This window comes from Micrasema longulum, unplaced genomic scaffold (assembly GCF_059751315.1).
Source record: "Micrasema longulum isolate JH-2025_06_02 unplaced genomic scaffold, ASM5975131v1 h1tg000261l, whole genome shotgun sequence".
NCBI lineage: Eukaryota > Metazoa > Arthropoda > Insecta > Trichoptera > Brachycentridae > Micrasema > Micrasema longulum.
The window spans coordinates 2,193,014-2,207,717 of NW_028277465.1; the positions used below are offsets into that span (position 1 = coordinate 2,193,014).

Genomic DNA, 14,704 nt, shown 5'->3' on the forward strand with positions numbered 1-14,704 from the left:
GTGTGTCGCCTGTATTCACAACCTGCACAAAATGAATATTTTCGGATGATTTTTTTTCTTCTTGGAATTAATCGTAATCTTAAAATGTCATTTTAGTAATAACTAACATATTTAAAGCACCTGTGTCTAAATATTTTTAAAATTTCAACACAATCTGCCAATGGGCCTAATGGCGGTGCTGTAATTGCAGCATTGAACACCCAAGCTTTAAAAAAATACATAAAAATTACAAAAAATATCGCTTAGTTTAATAAATAGTCTCTCAACAAATATTTTTTTTTAAACCACTGAACTTCCCCATTATCCTAATAATTCTCGGATGCATCTTCGCTCCTCTAATATTACAGATTATTGCTAGAGAGGTGTCAAAATAATCCTCGTCTACGTTAGCATTCTCGAACCTGGCATTCCCGATACTTCTTCCCACACAATTTCTCAAAGAATCTATGGCGGATTTAGATCAGTTGTGACTTGCGACGCATGTTGCTGTGTGTAAATGCTTCTACAGGATGCTATTCTACTTAATTAAAAAAAAATAGTACAAGTCATTTTTTAGTTGATTTAATCCAAATTAAAATACGCACTCATTAAATTCTAGACAATAGATATTTTTTTTCTTTGCTGACAACCTGGCGTGGAAAAATATTACCTACGTACCTATACATGTTTTATTTTATGCAATATCATTAAATGTCCCCGGCTACCGCACCCGTCACACTTCGAGCTCTCTATTTCATGTGCCAGCAGTTTGTACGAACTATGCCCTGAACTCTCCACTAATACGTTTTGCTCGTTAATATAATTTGAACTTCCCCTTATTCACCCATTTGATTGTAAAAAAATAACATTTAAAATGCGCATCTTAAAACACACTTTTTTGTATTATACTTGTTTGTCTTATACTGTCACCAACAAGCTACAAAAAGTGGCTTGGTGGGATTTTAGTTTTAGTAAAAAATATAACAAGTGAAATTTTTTTTAAATTGTAAAAATGTATAATTATGCTATTAAATAAAAAAAAACTTAGTTTCAATAATAAAGTCTTATTTTATATTATTTTATCTCTAATTCTTAATATTTTATATATATTTATATTTTCGACACTTGACGCTTGTGAAATATTTACACACATGTCCACCCTCATTCCAATATACCACACCCACCCACCCTCTCACTCACACAAACACACTAGTATGTATTGTACGTGTATTTAATGTATTTCTGTGGATATCTGTCATTGGTTTTATTCTCTGTATATTTTTGTTACATGTATTACTGTTGATATCCCCAATAAAAAAAATAAAAAAACAAAGTGTCATTACTGGGGTGACCTGTTCCGAGCACACTTAACAATTTATATAAGAAAACAGAGATAATTTTTTAAAAATTGAAACACTTCACAAATATTTCACTTCTCTCTGTATACTATTTATATTATGAAACATACAAAAAAATAATGCGTGAACTATACATTTGAGGAGCAGGTATTTCAAAAGTGGTTTGGCCGAACGACACAATCCATTTTACTTCTATTCCTACCTGACCTACCTCCACCATCCATTGTTTATAGCCGTTTTAAACATTTACTCGTTTCTGTTTGTTTCAATGGAGAATGGAAGCGAGTTATAGATTTTGAATTAATAATACTTAATGTCCCTTTGAATTGAACAATTTCGGACGAACCCGCAACAAATTAGCTTCTCGTAAGTATTTTTTAAATAAGCAACATTGCTATATCCGTCTGTATACTGATAAAAAACCCTCTAAATTACAAAATTTGTGCGTTTCGAAGTTATGCATAAGCACATATTTTTTTCAAAATAATATTTTGTGGTGAAAACCAATGATTCCATTCACTAGTATTTTTTTTTAAATCTCATCCATTGAAACAATAAGGACCTAAGATGGTTCATGGGCATGTATCATGTCCAAAATATTATTGAAACTTTTGCGGAGTCAAATATTCAAAGTGATTTTTCTCAGTAAAGTCAATAATTTAGAGGGTTTCACCAGTATACCGTCGATATCCAGGATGCAGAATCCGTTTTTGAAGCAATTTAAAATCCAATGAGTCGACTAATTTATGTAACTACCTATGAATGACTAGTTTGTCAACTCCTTTCCCTTTTTGCTTTGTATTTTTTTTTGTTTACCTAACCAAACATCCTGATTACAAATTAATGTTCAAGCGGCAAATAAAATGTGTGTCATTTTTTCTTTTGACCCATTTTTTCACTGACGGCGACGGCCGCGCCAGCATCATGTTTATAAAATTTCACTGTAGAAAGAATAGATTTTCCTGGCCTTGAAAAATGCGCGTGACGTTCATCGACGATACTTAACTGCTTTTCCGCGCGTGTCTTTGGGTCATTTAGTTAGACTTTCAATTAAATAGGTGAGTTTTTCGAAAACAGGGTATTTTTTTTATCATGAATATTATCATTGTTTGGGTAATTGATTCTTAAGTATTGCGATTTCAATAATAATTGTATTTTATCTCCGTTTTCTTACTTCTTTATATCCGATTGAAAATTTAAATATACTTTTAAACATCGGAAATGTATCAATTATCCAGCGGACGATTTGGAAATAAATGATGAACTTTATTGATTTGTGTTAACGTTGGCAATCGGATTTTCAACACTCAGAATTAAGCGAATAGCGAGGTAGGGTTGGATTTTTTATTTTACGTAAGCTTATCGTAATGGTTTCCGTGCTACTTTAACGACGGCTTAATAAAGTATCGATTAAAACTCTTTTAAAAAATTAGATTAATAATTTTACATCGCGTCCAAAATATCTATAACATATTAAAAACCGGGTTGTGGTCCCGTGGCTAATGTCGCGGACTCACGGATCGGAGGTCTGAGGTTTAAAACCCACTACCCTAACTTGATTCCCATTTTCTAATAGTGAGTTTCTCGTTGAAATGCCCCCAAAAATTTTAATATTTGGGTCAATCATAAGAAACCTATTTTTATTTATAAAATGCATATCGAATGTCTACTAATGACGATGCTGTGAAAACCTCGTTACATTTTTTTATCCTCAGACGTACAAAATTATTCTATAATATTTAAGAATTTTAGCAATTCTTAAATATTATAGAATGCTTCTTCTTGCGAAACATCGTCGTTCGTCGCCCTCTCGAACAGAATGAGAGACGGTGTTTTTATTATTTGATTTGCAACCACCTCCACGGTTTATTAATTTCATTCTAAATATGAATTTATTAATATATTAGGCAATATCAACCGTCTACGTTTCTCTGTATCCTTTTAGGTATATTTGTAACAATATTTATTCACGAAATTCCTACCCCACATTACCGACTCGATTTACAATGAGCTTGCGACTCCCAACCGGTAACCAGTTAGTAGCCGGCGGACACAATACCTAATACTATAGTCATGCTTAGTTATATTCGCCTCTGCTGTGTTTCCATCCGCAATTTATTTCTGTCTATATTGTCCGCGTGCGTCTATCCGCTCCAAATAATCACTATTTAGCATTTGAAAGGCTCCGAAACAAAATAACAGAAATAATTACGAATCCGTTGAAGCGGTGCCAACTGTCCAATCGAACTTTTTCGCGAGGTGAGCCACTTCCGAGATTTTTGCACTTTGTGCATTTCAATAGCTTTATCGACTTGTCCAGTGTTTATAATACCTGAAATCACTTTGCAAAAGGATTAGTTTATTCCGTTCGCGGTAAACCACTGTATATAATCCACATTGGACTCTTTTGGTATTTGATGTTTTTTAATGCATTCGTCAGTCTATTGTGTCCAGCCCAGCATAGTAACAAGGAGAAAGTACGGTGGACGGCGTGTATAAATTTATGGGACACTTGCCCGGCGTGATTGCTGAAAATATATCCAACTATGAGGGAAGGTCTAAAAATTCGCGGAATTGAAGGCTTGCCAGCGAGGTGGGGGATACACGAGGAAGTAGTGTGACTCATCGCTAATATATGTATACCGAGTATTTACATAAATTAGTTATTAGTTTCCATGTTATACCTGAATAAGTGAGTGTCCATCCCGCAGAAATACCGAATATAGATAAAATTGAGTTTCGAGCCGTCATTGAATTTCTTACTTAACTGCATAAAACACAGAATATAATAAGAGATAACTTTTTAAACAAACTAAGCAATTAAATATAACTGAACTCTTTCAACTAGAATCATTAAAATTTATCCATAAATTAGCCACTAATGTAATTGTAGACGAAGAACTAAAACTTGTAAAAAATTGTAGTCTCGTGGACATAATACGAGAATATCAGACAAATACCATATGCAACTTTCTAAAACAAGACCAGGACAATCAAGACTAAAGAACCAGGGACTGAAATTATACAATAAACTACCAGACAAAACTAAACAAAAGACTCAGACAACCTTTTCAAAAGATGTTAAAAATAACAGAGTATGAATGAAAAATGTTTAATATTAGTTTTTTTGTCAAATGAATGTAATAATCCATTAGGGTTTATAAATAAATTTTCAAATTAAAAAAAAAAAAATAATAATAATATTTGGAAGAGATGTCAGCAGTACACGGGAATCTTTTATTGGGCAAACCATGATTTACAAATGATTAATTATTTTTTAAAATGGCAGAAAGTCGACTAAAGTTGACCTCCGCCCTGGATGAGGCTACCTCAAACTTTATTGAAAAGGCTATAAAACTTATACTGGAGTATGCCCGTTTGAAGAAAAAGCAGCTAGCAGAAATGGTAGGAGTATTATCTACATCAGTTTTGAAAAGCCTACATCATCTTGGTTTGTCAAAGGTCAGTGCGAAATGCTTATGCCGCTTAAAAAGCGACAGCGCGTCAAGAGTTCCCTCGACTTTTTAGACCTCTTTCAGATAATCAGTATGATATTTTGGATTGGATTGTTATCGGAGATATATCGTGATTCCGTGCAGTGGTATAAAAAGGGTGCACCACCCTCCAAGAAGTTCATGGTATCGCAGTCGGCCGGAAAGGTCATGGCTACTCCTTTTTTGAGGGGTATTCTGTTGATTTTGTAGAGGGTATCGTGTTAATTGACTTTTAAAAAATGGTGTCACCATAACCGGAATATATTATTACGTTAATTTACTGTAGCAGTTAAAAAAAGCTCTGGAGGAGAAAGGGATAGGAAAATCGACCAAACGTGTCTTGCTTCTCCAGGACTATATACCATTGAAAAATAGTTTTAATGACTGCTCTTTATAAATGTGTCTTTCAAATATTAAACCACCCTGCCAGACGTGGCACCGTTTAATTATTATTTATTCTTAAATTAAAAATTAAAAAATCTTCTACCGTACATTCACGGAGACTGGACCGCCGCGCCGTGCACGTGCAATTCACGAGCCTATTGCGTGATATCGCATGATTGGCCCATTTCACACCTGGGCAAAAATCTACACGGCATGATAAAATACAATACAGTGGATCGATATATATTGTTTTACAATTATTTACTTATTGAATGCCTGGCAAACGCAATAACCAGTACACAATGAGACCGACTAATTTCCAGTCGATTTATTTTTGCAGGATTTTTACCTGAGAGTACTCGCTAAATTTAAATAATGATTTTGATAAAATTATCATTAAAAACTCTTTTGCTAAGTTTGAAGAAAAAGCAGCCAGCAGAAATGGTAGGAGTATATTATTTTAATCGAGTTGTGGTCCCGTGGCTAGTGTTGCGAACTCAGGGATCTCGGACTTACGGATGTGTGAAATAGGCCATTCTCCGTCGGGTATCACGCGCCCGGTTTGTTTATTTGGAAATTCTTGTTATAATGAATAGACTTTATGGAAGAAATTTACATTTTTTTTTTCGAGGGTATAAATAAATTGATTGAAAGATCTGAAATATACGTGTTATTGGAAAATATATTGAAAACAAAAATATATTACCATCTTTCTTTTTCTCACCCTTCCCTTTCATTCCGTGATTTTTTGTATCCACCCTCGTATGTACTCGTATTACACAAAGGCCCATTTCACACGTATCATCACAATCCACACGGCACGGTGAAATTAGGATGGATGGTGGGTGGTTACTTTTTTATAATTTTCTTTTGTCGTTTTATGTTAACATTTTGCAAAAGATAATTAAAAAGGAGATTAGTCGGCCCCACGGTCTAGTTAGTGCGTTTACCTACCACTAAATAAATAAAATAATTATAGTTCTATGCAAATCAATCCACGCCGGGTGGATTTTTACTGTGGTGTGAAAACGGCCAGTCAATAAAACCCGCTCTGATGCAAAGCTGTAATAATGATGTAGGTATATTGCACATAATGAGCATCAATCATAACTGTTCGTTTAATTGTCCTAACAAAAATAATACCGAACGCTTATTAGACCGAAAGCATTCCAAATTAAGTAATTCGATATTCAATCATTACCTCCCTTTTCTATCTTCTGATTTGTATTTAAATTTATTCCCCAAATTTAAATTCCGGAAACCACTATAATTTTTTTCAACATAATGTGTTTTGTACACGAGCTTATCATGCGGCTGGGGTAATAATACCGAACCGGAGTCATTGTTCTGTATATATTACAAATCGATTCAGAATTGTGTCGCTTTGTGTGCGAATCGGAAACGATGTTCTACAACAGAAGGTTTCATCATTTTACACGTTGAACTTTGTCCTTAAATACAATACACGATTACTGCAAGAAATCACGAGCGTTTGATAGCGGGGGAATATAGAGTAGAATAGAAACATCAAAAGTTTCCAAAGCACTCCAATTTAAATGGAATTCATTGGAATCACGCTAAAAAATTTTCTTAACTTTTTAACTTCATAAGTTGTTAGTGACGGACGTGATTAAGTTTTACTATAAATTATTATGAAAATAAAACTTTGTTATCAGTGTTACACAATTTTATTCTTTTACAAGAACACAACTATAGTTTCGGGAGAGCACTCCTCCCATCGACGGGTGATATAAAACTAATATAATAAACACAGAATATTGTTCACAATGTCATCGAATCTAAACAAAAAATAAACAGAGTAATCAGTGAAACTTAGAGCAGGGGGTTTTTTTCTTATCTAAGGTGTTGGCATATGAATGGATGGTTATCTTAAGTACTGATATGAGAACATGGACAAAACATTAAGTCGAATTTATTTCTTAAAATTTAGCACATAAGTGGAAGTTGCAATAAGTAAGTCTAAGATTTAATGTGTGGGAAGACATCGCTCGGCTAAGAGAGTGTTAACAGACGCGGGTCTAAGAGGGTGAGTGCGGTGAGGGTGGTCGCAAAGGGAACATAGTCAATAAAGGCGAGGGGTGGTTGAATGTGTGATTATTAATTAGATTGTTTTCAGAATTTAAATTTTTGTGAATTTCTATAATTTCTAAATTATTCATATTACTGCCTTTGTTATTTACTTGGTGCAGGAGTTTTAAGGTGTGATTATGAAATGAGTGGTTACTGTCTATTATATGATTCGCGAATTCCGAGAAATTATTATTGGTCAGGCAACGGCGGTGTTCGTTTAGCCTAGTTTTAAGATTTCGCGCTGTTTGTCCAATATAGACTTTTTTGCATTCGCATGATATCTGGTAAATGCCACTCTTGTTTAGCAGCTCTGTTTTTGACTTAGAATTAAATAGTGATTTGGCAATATTATTATTAGTGTAAAAAGCGGGTTTTATAGCTGTGGGAAAGTGATTACTTATTTTTCTAGACAGAGGTCCAATGTATATGATTCTACGCCAGGTTTGTGGGTTGTTGGATATATCACCACCGCTAGAATATAAGAGATGCATTCCAAAAAAAGAAAACTGTTGACAAAAAACTACAAAATCTTCAATCAAAACAAAATATCAATAAACCAATTGTGTATCAAAATATTCCTCCATATAAATTCAGTGACCGCGTTGTCAATCTAACCCAACATGTTTTTAAAAAGGACGAAATGGATCTCTTAAACAAAGGGGCCAAGTACAACATTAAGTGCAGATATAATAATAATAATTTAATGTACCTTGCAGCGGATGTTGAAAGCGCTCTTACAAAACAAAATCCAGCGTTAAAACATACATGTGCCGGTATAATTAAAAATGAGATCCAACATATTAAACACCATACAACGTACGATGAAACCTCAACATTAAAGAACATAAAAGCCGACCTTAGAACCAATCAGCTCGTTATGACGCGGTCTGATAAAGGAAATACAATAGTCATATTAAAATCTACGGACTACCACGAAAAAATGACAACGTTTTTAAACGACCCTAATTTTAATGTGCTACGTTCCGACCCCACTATCAAATACCAAGATGCAGTGAAACAAGTGATCAAACATTCGGAAATTATATGCGGCAAATTTCCATATAATACATACTTACAGCAGATGAACCCCCAAGCCCCGAAGTTATATGGATCCCCGAAATTACATAAAGCCAATATCCCTATCCGTCCAGTAGTATCATATTTCAGTGCACCCAGTTACAAATTATGCAAAAGACTCAATGATGTAATAATAGCGTATAGACTTTTTAAACCATCGTATACCATAAAAAACAGTGTTGAACTGACGGAGAGACTAAGCAATATAATCCTACCTAACAACGTGAAACTCGTGTCTTTCGATGTCGTGAATTTATTTACTAATGTCCCTACTAAAGACTGTAAGAATATTTTTAAGAATTTAATCGACAAAACAGAAATCAGTGAGAATGTGAAAAAAGAAATGACCGCAATTCTTAACACATGCCTTCAGCAAAATTACTTTCAATATAATAACTCGTTCTACGAAAGTAAGGATGGTCTTCCGATGGGATCTCCACTCTCCCCTATTTTAGCTGATATCTTTTTAGATAAATTAGAAACCGATTTACTTTCATCCAAACACCCACTAGTCAATAATGTACTCCATTGGTTCCGTTTTGTGGACGACATCTGCTGTTTTTATCAAGGGTCATCCCGACAACTAGATTCCTTCCTTAACCACATTAACCTCCTACATCACAATATAAAATTCACCCTGGAATCCAATGATGATAATTCCCTAAACTTCCTAGACTTAACCTTAAAAATCGAGAACAATAAAATTGCATTTAATATTTACAGAAAACCTACTCACACAGACTCGGTCATTCCGGCTTCATCTTCACACCCTATGCAACATAAATTGGCCAGTTTCCACTCAATGCTTAACCGATTGATCAATATCCCACTGAGTCCCTCCAACTTCCAAACTGAACTAAACATTATTAAACTTATTGCCCATAACAATCAGTATGACCCCAATATAATTGATAAAATGTTAAAACGCAAACAAAATAACAAATTGAGTCAAACGTTTTTATATTCTAGCGGTGGTGATATATCCAACAACCCACAAACCTGGCGTAGAATCATATACATTGGACCTCTGTCTAGAAAAATAAGTAATCACTTTCCCACAGCTATAAAACCCGCTTTTTACACTAATAATAATATTGCCAAATCACTATTTAATTCTAAGTCAAAAACAGAGCTGCTAAACAAGAGTGGCATTTACCAGATATCATGCGAATGCAAAAAAGTCTATATTGGACAAACAGCGCGAAATCTTAAAACTAGGCTAAACGAACACCGCCGTTGCCTGACCAATAATAATTTCTCGGAATTCGCGAATCATATAATAGACAGTAACCACTCATTTCATAATCACACCTTAAAACTCCTGCACCAAGTAAATAACAAAGGCAGTAATATGAATAATTTAGAAATTATAGAAATTCACAAAAATTTAAATTCTGAAAACAATCTAATTAATAATCACACATTCAACCACCCCTCGCCTTTATTGACTATGTTCCCTTTGCGACCACCCTCACCGCACTCACCCTCTTAGACCCGCGTCTGTTAACACTCTCTTAGCCGAGCGATGTCTTCCCACACATTAAATCTTAGACTTACTTATTGCAACTTCCACTTATGTGCTAAATTTTAAGAAATAAATTCGACTTAATGTTTTGTCCATGTTCTCATATCAGTACTTAAGATAACCATCCATTCATATGCCAACACCTTAGATAAGAAAAAAACCCCCTGCTCTAAGTTTCACTGATTACTCTGTTTATTTTTTGTTTAGATTCGATGACATTGTGAACAATATTCTGTGTTTATTATATTAGTTTTATATCACCCGTCGATGGGAGGAGTGCTCTCCCGAAACTATAGTTGTGTTCTTGTAAAAGAATAAAATTGTGTAACACTGATAACAAAGTTTTATTTTCATAATAATTTATAATGAAGTGTTACGAAGTGAATGCCGATTCAATTAAAAAAGTTTTACTATTACTAATTTTTTTGTTAATTTTGTTTGCTGGGCACGACCAATACCAGGCCAGGAGTCCCAATTTCAGTAGTAAATTACAGCGCAGAACCCCCAGGCTTGATAAAAATCAAATTAACTGTTTGTGTTCTCTCCGGGAATCGAACCCGCCACCTTCCGTGCGTGAGTAAAGCGTTTTGACCACTACACCGCGGAGGCCGCCATGTCGATGTTTTAAAATTCTCGAGTAGGTACAGTAGACTATCTCTATACTAATAACACTTCGTCTAATAATAGACGAAGTACGAGTAACAACACTCTTTTTTAATCCTGCGAGCTCACGCCGTCCTGGAAGGCCGTCAATGACGATTTTTAGACTTGATTCGGTGGAATCAAGGGGCGCTGGATTGACGTGGGAAGAGGCAAAAATGTTGGCTGGCGATAGGGTCTCCTGGAGGAAACTGGTGATGTCCACATGCTCCACTTAGGAGCGGATGTGGAAAAGAAATAAGAAGAATAACACTTCGACAAATGCCCAGTAAGTATGTACTATTTTTTCATGGATTTAAAATCGTTTCAGTTTGTTTTTACGTGTACTGATATTATTGTTACATTTTTTAAATTATTATTTACGTGTCCGTAATCAATTACAAATTGTATCCTTTTCATAGCCCGTGTTGCTAGAAAACAATCCGAGCTATGTTTAGACTCGGGACTTAAGTAATTAGTATATCCTTATTTATGGGCCTGCCACACACTCGACGAGTGGCATGGGAAGTAGCGAGGAAAGGAGGCAAAGACGGAGTGTGGCAACATTACTTGTCATGCCGCACGTCATGCTCCTCGTCATTCCCATCGCTCCCTATTTTGTCGGTTTTTTAAGCGCGAGTCAAAGGACCGGCAATATGAGTGGCCACATAATCGTGCGGTCGCAGTACGCATAGAGCGCTCACACAAGACGCACGCGTCATTTTTGAATGATGTATATTTCTTTGTATGACATTTTTTTATTATTTTTATTTATTTGGTTTTTTTTACAATATACATAAGAGGTAAAACAGAGAATAAAAAAAATAAAGGATAATTACATATCAATGAAATACATATATTAACAGTAAAAATAGTAAACAAAAAATCCCACAAAGGCATGACCTGTTCGTGGGGTAAACAAAAAATGTTTATGAATTTTTGCTCCTATAATAAATAGACGCGTATAATATTTTTTTGTAACATTAGAAAGAAAAAATAAAATATCCTGTTAAAGATTATAAGGTACTTTTTTATTTTATAGTAATTAAAAAAGGAAATAAAAAACATAAAAATATTCCATTGTTCCATATTAATATACATTGATATAATTTGCTGTACTAAAAATGCATAGCGCGCACGCTGTCACAGTTTCATCTTCCATTGTATAGAAAGACAAGTGCGATTAATTGCGCGAGTAGAGCAGTGTGTGGGCGGAGAGGGCAGCATCGGGCGAGAGGGTGGCAGCGCGAGGAGCATGAGCATGAGCAGCCCAAGGAGCATAGTGTGGCGGGGCTATTAGAATTCAATATATGAAACTTGTTATTTATGATTTGGCATTATCTATTACTTTTTTTTTTTAAATCCATCACAATAGAAAAAATACATTAAGAATATTTTTGCACAACCTTGCTATTTTCGGAGTGGGAAAAATAGGGTCCTTATTTTGGATACTGTGGGTGACGACTAATTTCGGAAACACGGGCAAGATTAAAAAAACAGCCACCGAGAAAAACATTATTTATTTATTAATTTACGCCCTACGGGCTTTTACATATATTAGAAATTACATTCAAGTGCAGCAGTGAAACAATATTAAGAAATTTTATACAAATTTGTAACCTTGTGAATACTTAACCTATATTTATATAAAGACAGACGAAATATATCAACTTCACCATACTCGTTACCTAGCCGGTGTAGTCTAGGTATTGGTGAATTGTAATAATAATTGTGACTGCCAGGAGATTAAAAAAATAACGTTTGCTGCCGAGTATTTCGAACAAGTTCTTTTAAGCTAATAACACTAGTTAATTCCGGGACGTCCAATACGCCATTTGCTATTTTATGTAAATTTAATAAATCATTTATAATTCTTCTTTTACAAATAGTTGACATATTTAGTGTACATAATAAATTATCGTAATCAATATTTTCAGTGGGTATATTGTAAGAAACTTTTATTCGAGACATAAAGAGCGAATAAATTTGTCTTTCTTGTGAAATCCTGTATACTTCTCGTGACCTGTACGTTCAGTTTTCCTGGCGGCGACGGATTTCAGGTGCCGAATGCAATGCAGATACAATATAGCAGTCACAGCTCTAACCGACAGTGGTTAACAGTACCATCTAGGTAATAGTGTAAGAGTTATCATGCTATCGAAATTAAGACACTATACGAAATATGGGTACTTTCCCCTAAACAAAGAAAACTATTAAAATTGACCCATTTAAATCATTCAGTAAACTTAGACTACCCGCACATAATCCATGGTAATCTCAGCAAAAAATGAAAACGTTATAGTCCTTAAAATGTAACATGATTAGAATGACAGTTGTCAGAAAAAGTGACGACATAACTTTGTAGCAACGTCAAAGGAGTTATTTATATTGACACACGGAAAATCATTTTTATCTGGCGTGTTAATTTATTTGTTTAATACAATGCTTGAAACATAAATCAACATCAACACATAAAATCAGCTTTAAAACTAAAAAAAAACTAAAATAAACCTAATTTTTAACGACGTTCTTACAAGGTTACATCATTTTGCAAAAACGTTAGAGATGGGACAAATTGATCAATGTAAATTGATCGAAAAAAAATAATACATTTGATGTTGTTCATGAAAAAAGTATAAATGTCTCATTTTTTGTTGAATAATTGTGTTAAACACACTATAATATGCTTGTTTTTGCGTTTTTTATATCAATTTTCGGAAACAGTTTCGTGCTTGCATGAAATAACTGAATAAGACGGGGGGCGCTTTTGGGTTTCGATGTTTTCTTTCAGGGCTCAACACGTCCTAACTGTCCTGTTCGAGTATTTTCTGACGGTTTTAATTATGCAATTACTAACTTTTAAAAGCGTGTAGTACATATTTAAAAAGGGGATAGACCAATATTAGATATACATACATACATACATAAACCTACATATGCTTTATGCGATAGGGCCTGATATCGCTGCGTTCGGATTCATGTTCGATCGTGGGAAAATCGTATGCCTCGCTACAGATGCTTTATCGCTTGACCTTGGGTGTAGTCCGTCCCCTTCTATCTCATTTTCCTTCCCTTTCCGTTTTTCCTAATTTCCCCGTGACGTCACTCGGCCCGGGAACAGCACGCGCCGAACGCTTTATGTTTCCAAAACAACGAAACGTGATATACCATCTACCAACGAAATAAATCAAAGTTTCGGTGAGATTTTTTTGCAAATAAACGTACGCCTCTCATCGTAATTGAACTTTTTGTAATGTACCTTTACAATTTTTTTTATGGTATTGTAAAATAATGATTGTGGAAAAAAAATACAGATAAGTATGCCTACTCAAAGAAAACCACCGAAATTAAATTAAACCCACAATGATTGGTATCCACAACAAAGATGGAAATTTAATGATGAGGGAATATGGAAATCTTTGGATTAACAAGGTTTACCGCGATGTCGATAAATTTATTGTATTTTTATAGCTTTTTTAAAGTTACTGCGCATGTTCCTGGCCCAGGTGATTAATACATTCACCTCCTGTCTGCCATTGTTTGAACATCCATATTTCCTTAATATTTCCATTCGTTGTTTTTTATGTTAACAGAAAATTCCTAGCTATTTTGTCTTGACCGAAAGCGTTATTTGTGTTTATCCTTAGAGAAATAACCTAATAGATTCGACTATACGAAGAAAAACCATTATATGATTTTTGACCACGAATTTAACTACATATTACAGCAATACTCTTAATCTCTTAATTTATACTTATTCATATGTACATCTACCAACTGTATTTTATTATTATTGTCGGTTGTGAATTTTCACAAATAAATGTAAATGTCCATGGAAGCAGAGAGAGAGGGAAGGAAAGTAGAATTGTTTTTTCCGCTCTCCTTCTACATTTATAATAAATTATTGTGAAATCTGTAATTGGTCTTACTTTTTCTAATAGTTATTTTGTACCTTGTATTTATATAAAGACTGTATGATTTCCTTAATAAATAAATAAATAAATACAAAGAGCCGCAGTACTTGCGTCGAAAATTGCGAGCGCAAAGCGAAACCGTCCATTACACGTTTGTTGTTAAACTAAAAACCAAACATTTGTAATGTTCTATGCAATAGAGCTTTAGGGCTGCTCTAGAGAATTATTAGTATGAGTGTATAT

At 34.4% G+C, this 14,704-nt stretch overlaps 1 protein-coding gene and 1 long non-coding RNA gene across 3 annotated transcripts in view; both read left to right on the forward strand.

Annotated features, from left to right (window-relative positions):
• Positions 1-14,704, forward strand: part of LOC148283115 (forkhead box protein K1-like) — an 80,297-nt gene that overhangs the window by 26,238 nt on the left and 39,355 nt on the right. The window lies entirely within an intron of this gene.
• Positions 10,724-14,704, forward strand: part of LOC148283117 (uncharacterized) — a 32,136-nt gene continuing 28,155 nt past the window's right edge. Inside the window, exons 1-2 of the long non-coding RNA XR_015821940.1 lie at positions 10,724-10,836; positions 12,515-12,678. This is a non-coding gene — a long non-coding RNA (uncharacterized LOC148283117). The remainder of the gene's footprint in view (positions 10,837-12,514; positions 12,679-14,704) is intronic.